The sequence below is a fragment of the Trachymyrmex septentrionalis genome, unplaced genomic scaffold, assembly GCF_001594115.1.
Source record: "Trachymyrmex septentrionalis isolate Tsep2-gDNA-1 unplaced genomic scaffold, Tsep1.0 scaffold14, whole genome shotgun sequence".
In the NCBI taxonomy this organism is placed as follows: domain Eukaryota; kingdom Metazoa; phylum Arthropoda; class Insecta; order Hymenoptera; family Formicidae; genus Trachymyrmex; species Trachymyrmex septentrionalis.
In genome coordinates this window covers 1997242-2008263 of record NW_017304543.1, presented here as the reverse complement: position 1 = coordinate 2008263, position 11022 = coordinate 1997242, and the positions used below count along the sequence as shown (strand labels likewise).

Sequence of the window (11022 nt, the reverse complement as noted above, 5' to 3'; positions counted from 1 at the left end):
TCTTTAGAATCCATTTCATTCATATTAGATCCATATCTTTTCATTAGATCCATTAAAGTTCTCGATGAGTAGATTTGAATGTCAGCATTGACTACCAAAAGTGCCAGGATTCCGAATCCGACATATCTAAAATTTCTACTCGAGAACTAGGTCAGGCTGAGGATATGAGCGGCCATCAAGTGCGATTCCCGAACTAACGTGTCCCACCATCCTCTGAATTCGTAAAGTAAGGATTTGCGAGGAATCTTCGAGGGAGTGCAGGGTGGATGTTCGGCGGGTTAGTCGCAGAAAGGGGTGGAAGGAGGGGAAGAGGGAACGGCGAGTGGGACGAGAGGTAAAAGAAAGAGGAAGATGGTAGCGGTGGAAGAGGCATGTGTCCCAAACGACGTATGCACGCCGAGACACGTAAACGATATATCAGGGGGTTAGCCGCTGGGGACGGACGACCCGGGCCATCTTTCTTCCACTTATACGTGCGATATTCACATGCGCAAACGTGATACACTCTATAGAGAGATCCACCGGCAGATATCCGGCGCTGCCGCTCACGACAGGAGCAGCGAGCGAGCGCTCTCGTGAGCTGTAAATGTATTAAGGTTTGACGACCGTGGTGGGACCCCTTTTCGGCTCGGGGGAGGTAGAGAATCCGAGGGTGGTCGGCAGATCTTACTCTGCGTACATGTGTACGTGCTACGTGCAGGGTCTCCTTACGCCACGTGAATGAGAGATCGACCTCATTTTCGTAAGCGTGATCTTTTTCGCGACGACGAAACAGGCGATTCCATTCCATATTGATAATTCCTCGATTGTTCTCGATGGAATTTTGAAATCCATGAGATCCGTAAAGGAGGATATCACAGAAGTCTCAGTGCGACATTTTTAAGTCTTTGTTGCGATAATGATTTTATTTTCTCGATATCGCTCTTATTTACTACATTGAGAAAAAATGCTGTTGATCCAATTAAAGTCCATACTACGGGCTGCCACTAACATAAGTGATTAATTCATGTATGTTGTTATTAACGTAAAGGCATAAATTATTATTTCAATGATCAAGCTTTATGTCGTGAATATAGACTTTAATTGAATCAACAGCATTTTTTTCCCAGTGTAGATAATTAATTTTTACACAACTGTCGATTGATACCAAGATTTGCAACGTAGAAATTATTGACGAGTCATCACGGAGAGAAACCGGCTACGTACCGCGAGCGTCCGCGCGATGAGGGTGGTAGCTCGTGTGGGGTAGCTCGTTCGTATGCGTGCGCATTATTACGTCCTTATATTATATCGCGAAGGTACAAATGTCCGTACGTATGTAAAATTCCTAGCTCCGGCCGCGTAGAGCCATAATAATATCTGTGCTGATAAATGAGACACATAACCGTACACGGGTCCCGTACCCCCTACCCTCTCAACCAACCTATACCGTATCACCCTCTCTGTCCACCCCACCATTTCTGTTGCCGCCGCTGGTGCTGCGCCGCCAATGGTACCACCCCGTATGTCTCGGCTTATTCCACTTTTGCGGCGATGTATTACGAATTTTACATTTTACAAACGGCTCCGCTATCTTCCGCGACACGCGATCCTTCGAGGTACAGCGCGAGGCTCATGATAAAGGATACAGCGTGGGTGTTTGTACTATGGGTGAAATGGAAAGGAAAGCGACGCGGCTTCGAATTCTGGAGAGAGATCTCTTTAGGATATATTTTTGAAAGTAGAAAATGTTGCTGTCGGACTGATAAGAATGCCACTGAATTTTTGAACGACGATTCGTCTCGATCGTCATTATCCTTTTTCGTCTTTAATTCTAAGCGAACCAAACAGATCTTAATATAGTTAATTAATTTTTGATATTTTGTAACAATTAACCGATAAATATATTCATCAGAGTTACCTATGATATTTGTTTTAAACATAATTCGTTTAGAAAAGTCTTGAATCTGCTCAAGTAAAATTTATATAAGAAATAATATTATTTTAATACTTGTTTGTGTTTTACGTAAACTTGTATTCTCATTTATTTTGTTTATTTTTTTACTTACAATTTGCAGTACAAGTAGCTCGATCCACAGGTCTTATGCATTAGGTCTTTAATAAATAAAACTGATGCATGGTGATAAAAATTAGCTGCATTACTGAAGAAGATATATGAAAATAGCGTTTTAGATTTTGTACGATCGCACAGTGCGAACGACAGTTTCTCAGAATTATGGAAATCTCTGGCAATGTCGCTTTCAGAAAATAGCACGGCACGAAAATATGAAAACGGTTGACGAACGAAGGGGAAAGCATTACGCGCACAAGGGTTTCGCGAATGCCGCTGGTGATAAATAGCGAAAGATTTGCAAAATATATCGTGGCAGTAAGACCCGGCTCATATATGGCGGAAGAGGTTTTAGAAGAACGTATATCGCACGTTCTAGAAGAAAATGGCGAACCGTTTGTGTCCTCGAACATTGCCAAGATATTCGCCAAGTTGCCCCGAATGCTTGTCAAGGGATGACTCGCAAAAAAGACGTCACTCTGTCTTGTGTTAAATTCGAGTTTTTCGCATTGAATTCGTTTGTATTACGTTTCGAAGCTTTATTTTACTTGAAGAAAGATCACATTTGATTACTTCTTCTTAAATCGTATAAATTTGCACGCACATTTATTCTACAATAAATTGTATAATAATAAGATAATAACTACTTATTTCTTTGGGATTACATGATTTACAAATCATTCATATATTAAGGAAAAAATTTTACTAAATATCAATACATATTTTTTTTTCAATAATTAAAACTAAACTATTTATTTATTTACAGATTATGAATATTTATTCAATAAGAAAAAATAATAATTAAATCAAATTAATGGTTCTTGTACTAAATAAATATATATGTTTACATTTAACATATATTTAATTAGTACTATTCAAACAAATATATATTAACATTTATTACATTTTTTTTTTTATGTACATCACACACATTTGATAAATTAATAGAAGAATCCATGGGCGTATCCAGGATTTTAATCAGGACGGAGGGCAAAAGTTTATATCTCTTCACACAAAACTTATTAAAATATTTATATTAAAGTCAGTCTCTTCGAGGATTTTCAGTGAATTTTCTTACGAATATCGCGTGAGCCACGCATTGGCCAATGAGCGTTTAACTTTTCGTCGTAAAAATGATTTTCATAATTTAATTATTTTACTTTGCCAAAATTTAGGGAAAGGAAGCGAGTGCCCCTTGCGTACGCCCATGGAAGAATCTATTATGATAATGAAGTATCATCGGAACGAATACTCTGTATGTGATGCTGCGAGGAAAGGTGTTATCGTCCCGCGATTCCTCCTAGTTTCTTATGCCGGCGAATTCTTCGTTGTGCGTCGGGAGGATCGAAAGGACGCGAATCTCCTCACGTGCGATTATCTTTTATTCGGCGTTCGCTGACACAGGTTTTACCATTGATAATAACTGACGCCGGTCGCGTCGGTACCGAGAGACGCGAAATTAAAAAGGAACACGAGAAGCGTCTTTAATCTCCCGGTCTATAAAGAGCCTTCTACACAGGGACGATCGCCAAGGATCGCAGGGCAGCAGAAAGCGAGAGAGAAAGGTAAGAAAGGATTTCGCGCGGTTCGGCAGCAGCCGCTACGTTTCGAAGCCATCGGCAGAAAGGAAATCGGCTTACCGAGTAAAAATATACTGATATTTATGAGGGTCGCGACATCGGGGCTAATCTTCGGGAGATAATAATTTATCGGCTACCGCCGGTACCAAGGAGTTGTATTTTGACTGAAATCCCTTAGTCGCCCGCTCCAACAGCGATCATACGAACGTCTTTACGCGTCGGTCTACTTCTAAATCCATCCAACGCCAGCCTACGATTCCCTGGACAGTGACATCCAATCGTCTCCTGAATATATCCTTCGCAATGTAAGAAGCAAAACGAGTTCGAAAGTTCTCTCATTCGGAAGTAGACTCGATCATATTATAAATGATGAATATTATAAACTGTCTTCAGTTTTTTTATAACTGCATTAGCATAAATCGGTTCTCAATATAGTATTACGTTCGATTTTGCCAGAAGCAGGAATTAAAATTTGTAATACTACGCAATGTGAATGTAGAGATACAATTATATAATTTTTTAATACATTACATCCAACGTCTAGACATATCAAGATAAAAGCTTTTCCCACGAATTAAATCATGCGCAGGTTTTTAAGTCGGATATCGCTGCTTTTCCAATAATGTGTTTTATTTTAATGAACTTTAAAAACCTAGCTGACAATATATCACACTTTGATGGGAAAAATAAAAGTGGAGAAAAATTTCACATGTCAGTGTGATGATACATTGATAATTTTCTTGTACTATAGTATACACTTTTTATTATACACTTTTACCATACACTTTGTTCCTCTTATAATAGCACTATTGCAGCCTATTACTACTGACTATTTTTTACTTTGATTCTTTCCCTATTTTAACTCCAACTAGCGTGGAACTGCGTCGTTTCAGTTTGGACAGCAGCTTAAAACGTTAAGACGTGTTTTGTGTTGCTTGTGACGAAAATGGAATATTGTATAGCATTAATATAAAAAATGGTTGCGTAATATTATATAACGTCAATATAAAAAATGATCAGCTAGCTCTTTGAAATCAACTAAAATATGACTCGTTATTGCAAAAGCAATAATGTGATTCGACTTAAAATCTACGCGCGATTTAATTTACAGGAGAAGTTTTTTCTCTATTAATTTATCAAATTATGTACGATTAATTTGTAAATCATACAATCACAAAAATATAAGTATAATAGTTGCAATTATATTATCCACATATTACATAATTTTCAAGCTAAAAGTAATAGAAATCTATTTTTTGTATGTGTAAACCTCGGTAAATTTGCACATGTTAAGACGTGTTTGTAACGAAAATGGAATATCGCATAATATTGCACAGCGATATGTTATCTTTTTTGTGTGAAACTGCAAACTCGGCAATAATGTTACGGCAATAATGTCAAAAAAGATTGCTGAAGCTTTCCATTCGTTGCAGATACAGAAAAAAGATGATACATCAATGTGTGATTCTAGTATGCGTTATTCGATCGGAAGTCACCTTGCGAAGCTACATATACAGAAGCAAATTATGCGATGTGGAAATACGGATAGAATAATAATGTGGTCCGAGCTTCTCTCAGTGATACATCGACTGACGTTTCGTTATTTACGGCGATCCCTTTAATCCACCCTAGGAGTGACGAATTGTATCAGTAAAGACTCCAAAAAATCTGTCGGATGCATCACAATCTCGTATGCATGATTCACAAATCAAAACTGTTTCAAAGTAAAAGAGTAACTATAGAGCAGAGAGTTGTCTTTTACACGGAAAACGGTGGTGAAAGAAAACTATTATAAGGATACTTGTAATACGGCGTGTAAGAAGAAAATGTTCATATCTGAATATCTCAGTTCGATACTTTTGCAAATAGCTTTAAGAACGATCCAGAAACATCACAACATCAACGATACTATAACGACTGACAATCGCATGGACTATTGACGATACTGCTTTTCCAGGATATATCTTGCCTCATCTCGAATTGGTATGCGACACGGTCTTCCAACAATACGACAATTTATATGGATTTGGGAGAGTCTTCAACGTCCTTTTGGATCCACTGCCTTGAGTTTTACTTTCCACGCGGCATTCACTAGCATCTCCCTTTCTCCCCTTTTTTCTCTCTTTCCGCCTTTCTCTTTCACATTTGTTCTTCCTTTTCTCTTCTCACAGCTCACCCTCTCGCTTCCATTCCGCGGATCACTCCGTCGGGCATCAGCGAGGTTTTATCCCGCATTCAGGGACTGGCGTCATCTCTCATGGATGGATCGGCAATCCTCTTTCGCCCCGCGCCCCTCCGCGCACTTACCTTCTGCCGCCTTGGTTGTAGCATCCCTTCGACAGTGCCTATTCGCCCACTCGATGGGAGATTACGCCGCGTCTGAATTCACGCATTCACGCAAAGTGCATGCGTCGTGCCGGCGCGTAATCGTGTGCGGTTAACCCTTCATAGATTAACGCAATGTCCATTGCCGCGCGTGTTAATTATGCATGGAAAAAAGATGTTCCAATTTAGGATACGAAGTGCGTACAAAGAGATTCGCAGTTATCGCACAAACGTAGGTATATCTTATTATTGGGAATGATTGGAAGCCTATTTTCAATTTATAGATTTTTTTAACACTTCTGAAATGTAAATCTAAATTCGCTATTTTTTTTGTCTTGAATACTTGCACTCGCTTGCAACAGTTTGCAACGTAATTGTAACGGATATTGTAGCAATTTAAAATGATGACAATTACCTGTTGGACCGAGGAGCAACGAACGATTTCAGTTGAAATCGTCGAAGTCCCTTTCGTTATTTTGTCCGTCCTGGTTTCTCCGGCGAACATATTGGCGTAATACGTTATTTAAGCGCCGTTTTATTCGGCGAGATAGCCTTTAGTGCGCCCAGACGTGCACTTTCGCGACGTGTAACGATTTTGCAAACTGCTCTTCTATGCTAATATCGATAAGGTGGAAAGACTGCGACCGTATGGCCGCCTGGGGATTTTCCTTCTTCATCGAAAATCGTTCTTTTTGACGTTGGTTCTCAAGTCGTTTCTGAATTGATCTTTCTATATACTGTTCTGGAATTCCAAAATTTTTTTCACTTCTGTTGAAATTGTGATAGGTGAAAAGTGAAATGGACTAGAATCAATTTATATCACTATTTAGCGTGTAAATTAAAGACGGAATGCATATTTATTCATATATAATATTTGCATTGAACGATATAGCATCCTCCGATTGAGGATCACTGTCAGATGAGCGCAGTTTCCAGTGACTGCCAAGAGATGGCAGAACCTGTGCCATAAACTTCTCTTTGATGCTGCATTTTAAAGTCCGAATTTTATTTGAAGATTATGCAAATTGCTGTTTCGCTGCTTTGTAGAAATGTCTACATATATATATATATAGAGGTGATATTATTATAAAATTTAACAGAATTATCTGCAAAATATAACAATTGAACAAAATTGCTACATCGCTTCTAATATTTTTGACAAATTTGTAGTTTTTACTTACTGTACAGTTTATTGTTATATACATTAAATATAACGCCTTGAATATAATATTAATTTACAATTTGTAATAAGCGGTATATTCGTGATCGTTTATGAAGTTTTATTTTAGCGAGAAACGTCAGAACAAATAAAAATAACATGGCTATATTTTTCTTCTAGATTCAATCGTTTCGTTGTGATGTCAGATCCATAACAGGGGCGACGTACAAAGGGATGCTGAAACGTGAGTAGAAATACATGTCTCAGTTCGGTATACGAGGACAAATGTGATATAATGTTACCTCTCTGTGTGACAATGCACAATACACGCATTTTTATACACGGTTGAGGAAGTTTCTTTTATCGCGCGCAAAGGCGGTATCTGTCTAAATCCGAAACTCTTGCTTGAGTTTCAAATAAATTAGATACGTGTATACAAGTACACAATAAAGATCGTTGTAGTGTCTCCGTTATTATTTCTGCCGAGCGGTCCAATTAATGATTACACGAAAGACAAGAGCGCTTTAATATATAATGCGCACACACATACATTCGGAATATATATTGCGGAAAAAAGTTGAACTACTTAGATTTTTCCTCACAAATTCATAAAGAGTTCAAAGAAACTCTAAAGCCGTGGTTCTACAGTATAGTCGTATATTCTATACTTTATAGTCTGTAAATTCGATAGAATGAGATAGAAGGATAAGATACCATCGGTAGCTCTCGTAGAAACTCGCTGTAATTTTTACGGTATTATACAATACGTACTGTTTCGATCATACAAAGAACTAACGTGGTGCAAATTTTATTCCACGTGTATATCGCACAACTTGTATACTCAAGTGCGTCAGTAAGGAAGTCTGATCCGAGCATAAGAATCGGCTCGCGTTCAATGCGCGGGTAGGAAGATCGGCACCGATAATTCAGCGCGATATTTACGATATTTATTGGCCAGTTGGAACAATGGATCGATATTGTTTTTCGATTGGAAACCTACTGGCGGCCCTCGTGCTTTATATGCGGCGCGGTTATACCGAACGTGCGTTCCCTATGCACGTACACACGCGCGCGCCAAGTACGGATCCAAGGCGAGTCAACCGGTCTCTTTTGTGCGCGAGGGAACATAAATAATATTTAATATGACAGTGCGAGAGGCTGCGGTGTTCTGTACGATATATTTGGTATAGAAATGTCACAAATCGCACGGGCGCGTCTCGCTGCTGTTCGCGGGGAAAACGTCTTATCTTTGAACGGAAGATACATACGGAGATAATGATTTAGATTTTATTTAATCGAATCAAGAGCAATTCTAATATCTTTAAATATTTGCTAAAAATAATTTTATTTTCTCCGAAAATTTTCGACAAAATCATGAAAAATCTCCACAATATATTACGATATATTGTAGAAGAAACAATAAAAATATAACTATAATAGGCTAATGAGAGTCAGCATCGACGGCGCAATTATTTAGTGAACAATTAATAATCAGAAATTGGATTGTCCTCTTCCGTTTCGACGACTCTCTTTGGAATCCTCCTCAGCAAGAATGATAGAAGAACAATTAGCTCACATGTCCATAACGTTTAAGTCACTTGCAAATTGACAAAGATACAGCGTTGTTAATCATCACGGAACATGAAGCAATGCACTGAAACTTTGTTGAACATATTAAAACTTGAAAAATAAAATTGTTAAAATCAAATATAAAGATTACACATTTTTAGAACACACGTCCGTGTACGACGTGTCGCACAGATATCAATATTAAACATTATGGACGTGTGAGCTAATTAATCTTGTATCATTCTTGCTGAGGAGGACTCCAAAGAGAGTCGAAACGAAAGAAGACATCAATCCAATTTCTGATTATTGATTGTTCATTAAATAATTGCGCCGTTTATCGATGTTGACTCTCATTAGTCTATTATAGTTATTTTTTTTTTGTTATTGTTTTAAAATTCGAGAGTCCTAATATAATTATTGTTATTGTATAGTGTAGAAATTTTTTGACGGTAATTTTTAATAATTTTGTAGAAAATTTTCGGAGAAAATAAAATTATTCTGCAAATATTTGATGATATTAGAATTGCTCTTGACTTGATTAAATAAAATCTATGATTAATTAATTAAATTGATTTAAATAAGATTTCCTGCCAGCGTGTACGTTATGATTCTGTGATATAAAATTATGAAAGAGCAAAATTCGATTCCGTAATTCGAAAGGAAACTAACGGACAAATATTTCTTGAGCAAATGGCTAATAAATAACAGGTTGTTCTTGTATTCTCTTGAAAAGACAGAACGTGATTGCTAACCACATTGTATTCAGACTGTTAGTTTATCTTCTGATGAAATTTTGTACTAATCCATCTTGCAGTTTATCTCGCGCGGAGACCAAACACTAGGCAGTACACATAATTGTTACACGAGATCGTCATTCCGTATAGGATCGTGCTTAAAACATTAGCGTTGCTTAGGTTAACTAGGGGAAGACTGTTCACGACGGTGGAATATTCGCCGATGCTAAATTTAATCCTTTACTTCTTCTACGAGTCGACACTGCACGTTTGCGACGCAAGTTTCCGTATACAGGATACGCGCGGACTTGCCACGTCTTCGCGATGTTTCTGTCAAATAAATAACTTCTAAATAAACAAAGTTTCCGCGACGCATAACGGTTTAATACAGCTATGCTTATGTACATTGCAGCGAAATGCCATACGAATCATCGTTTACCGCAAGGAAACAAATCTCGTTGATGAAAGTTCCTCGTAAAAGATGCGAAAAGTAATACCTCTCGTTGAATCGTTCCTCGCGTGACTTTTACGAGATGCACTTCTTCAAAACAGAAATATGTAATTTGTTTTTATGGAGTACTCAGGGGTAGCAGATAATTAATGCCACGCAGGGAGCTTGTTATAAACACAAATATTTTACGATCATACTTCAGAGTAATGGAAACAAATCGCGACGCTAGTGTTTTCGATTTTAGATCGATTTGGATAGGGAAGAACTGTCCAGCCTGAACAAAAGACGAATCCATTTGAATATTAAATTTGATACCGCAGCGCAGGTTATCCATAATCGTATTTAAATTAAGATCGCATAAGGTAGGTTGGTTTAATAACGATTAACTCGTGTTTTTCCCTTTTCTATCTCTCTTTGTCCCCCCCCCCTCTCTCTCTCTCTCCCTCTCCGCATCGCGTACCGAAGGGGAAGGAGGGCTTAGGTGCTCCCATCGGTGACGAACAATAACGATAAACCATATAATGTAAACGCGACAAATATACGTAAGATACGTGCCTATAGACTATGGGCAACTGACAAAGAAGGCGGCGGAAGGGAATACAAGGGGTAAATCGGAAGAGAAGTCTGCGGAGGTGGAGGGCCCCCGCATATGCATACAATTGATACAGATATACAATCGTCTTTACATACGCGCGTCGCGAGTATTCTTCTCTCGGGGGTTACCCCGAGCTCGTGGCATCGGCACGACCACGAGGAACTTAAACGCTAACATCGGTGTTGTGCGATGTCGGTACCCCTCGTAGGTCCAAAGCGAGAGGAGAGTCGAACTCGGGGGGCTACTGTAGATCATACCAGGTACAGCGCGGCTTGCAGCATGGTGCCTTATTGCGGGAACTATTTGCGACAGAGCGGGCTAGTGTACATCTGTTTCTGTCGCAAGGCGTGATTTAGGGCTGAGCGTGGGCATTGATCTTCCCGGTTTAAAGGATATCGGACTATTAATGCGAAGTCAGCGGAAAACCAATGGCCGAACAGGATTGCGCGGGCAAGCTGACTTCTGCAATCGAGTAACGATAAATTTTAATTTTAATAAGAAACATCATACATTACTGATATTTTCTCGTTTCAGTCGATGCAGTTTAATGTGCATGATT

The 11022-nt window shown here is 38.7% G+C and overlaps 1 long non-coding RNA gene across 2 annotated transcripts; it reads right to left on the bottom strand.

The window, feature by feature from the left end:
• Positions 1 to 7225: 7225 nt before the first annotated feature.
• Positions 7226 to 10004, bottom strand: LOC108745503. Of its 2 annotated transcripts, none has more exons than XR_001939100.1 (3): positions 9915 to 10004; positions 9436 to 9747; positions 7226 to 7351 (listed from the first exon to the last, which is right to left on the bottom strand). It is a non-coding gene; the product is annotated as an uncharacterized LOC108745503 (long non-coding RNA). The 2 variants fall into 2 exon arrangements; XR_001939099.1 differs by lacking the exon at positions 9915 to 10004 and adding an exon at positions 9823 to 9892.
• Between the last annotated feature and the right edge of the window lie 1018 nt (positions 10005 to 11022).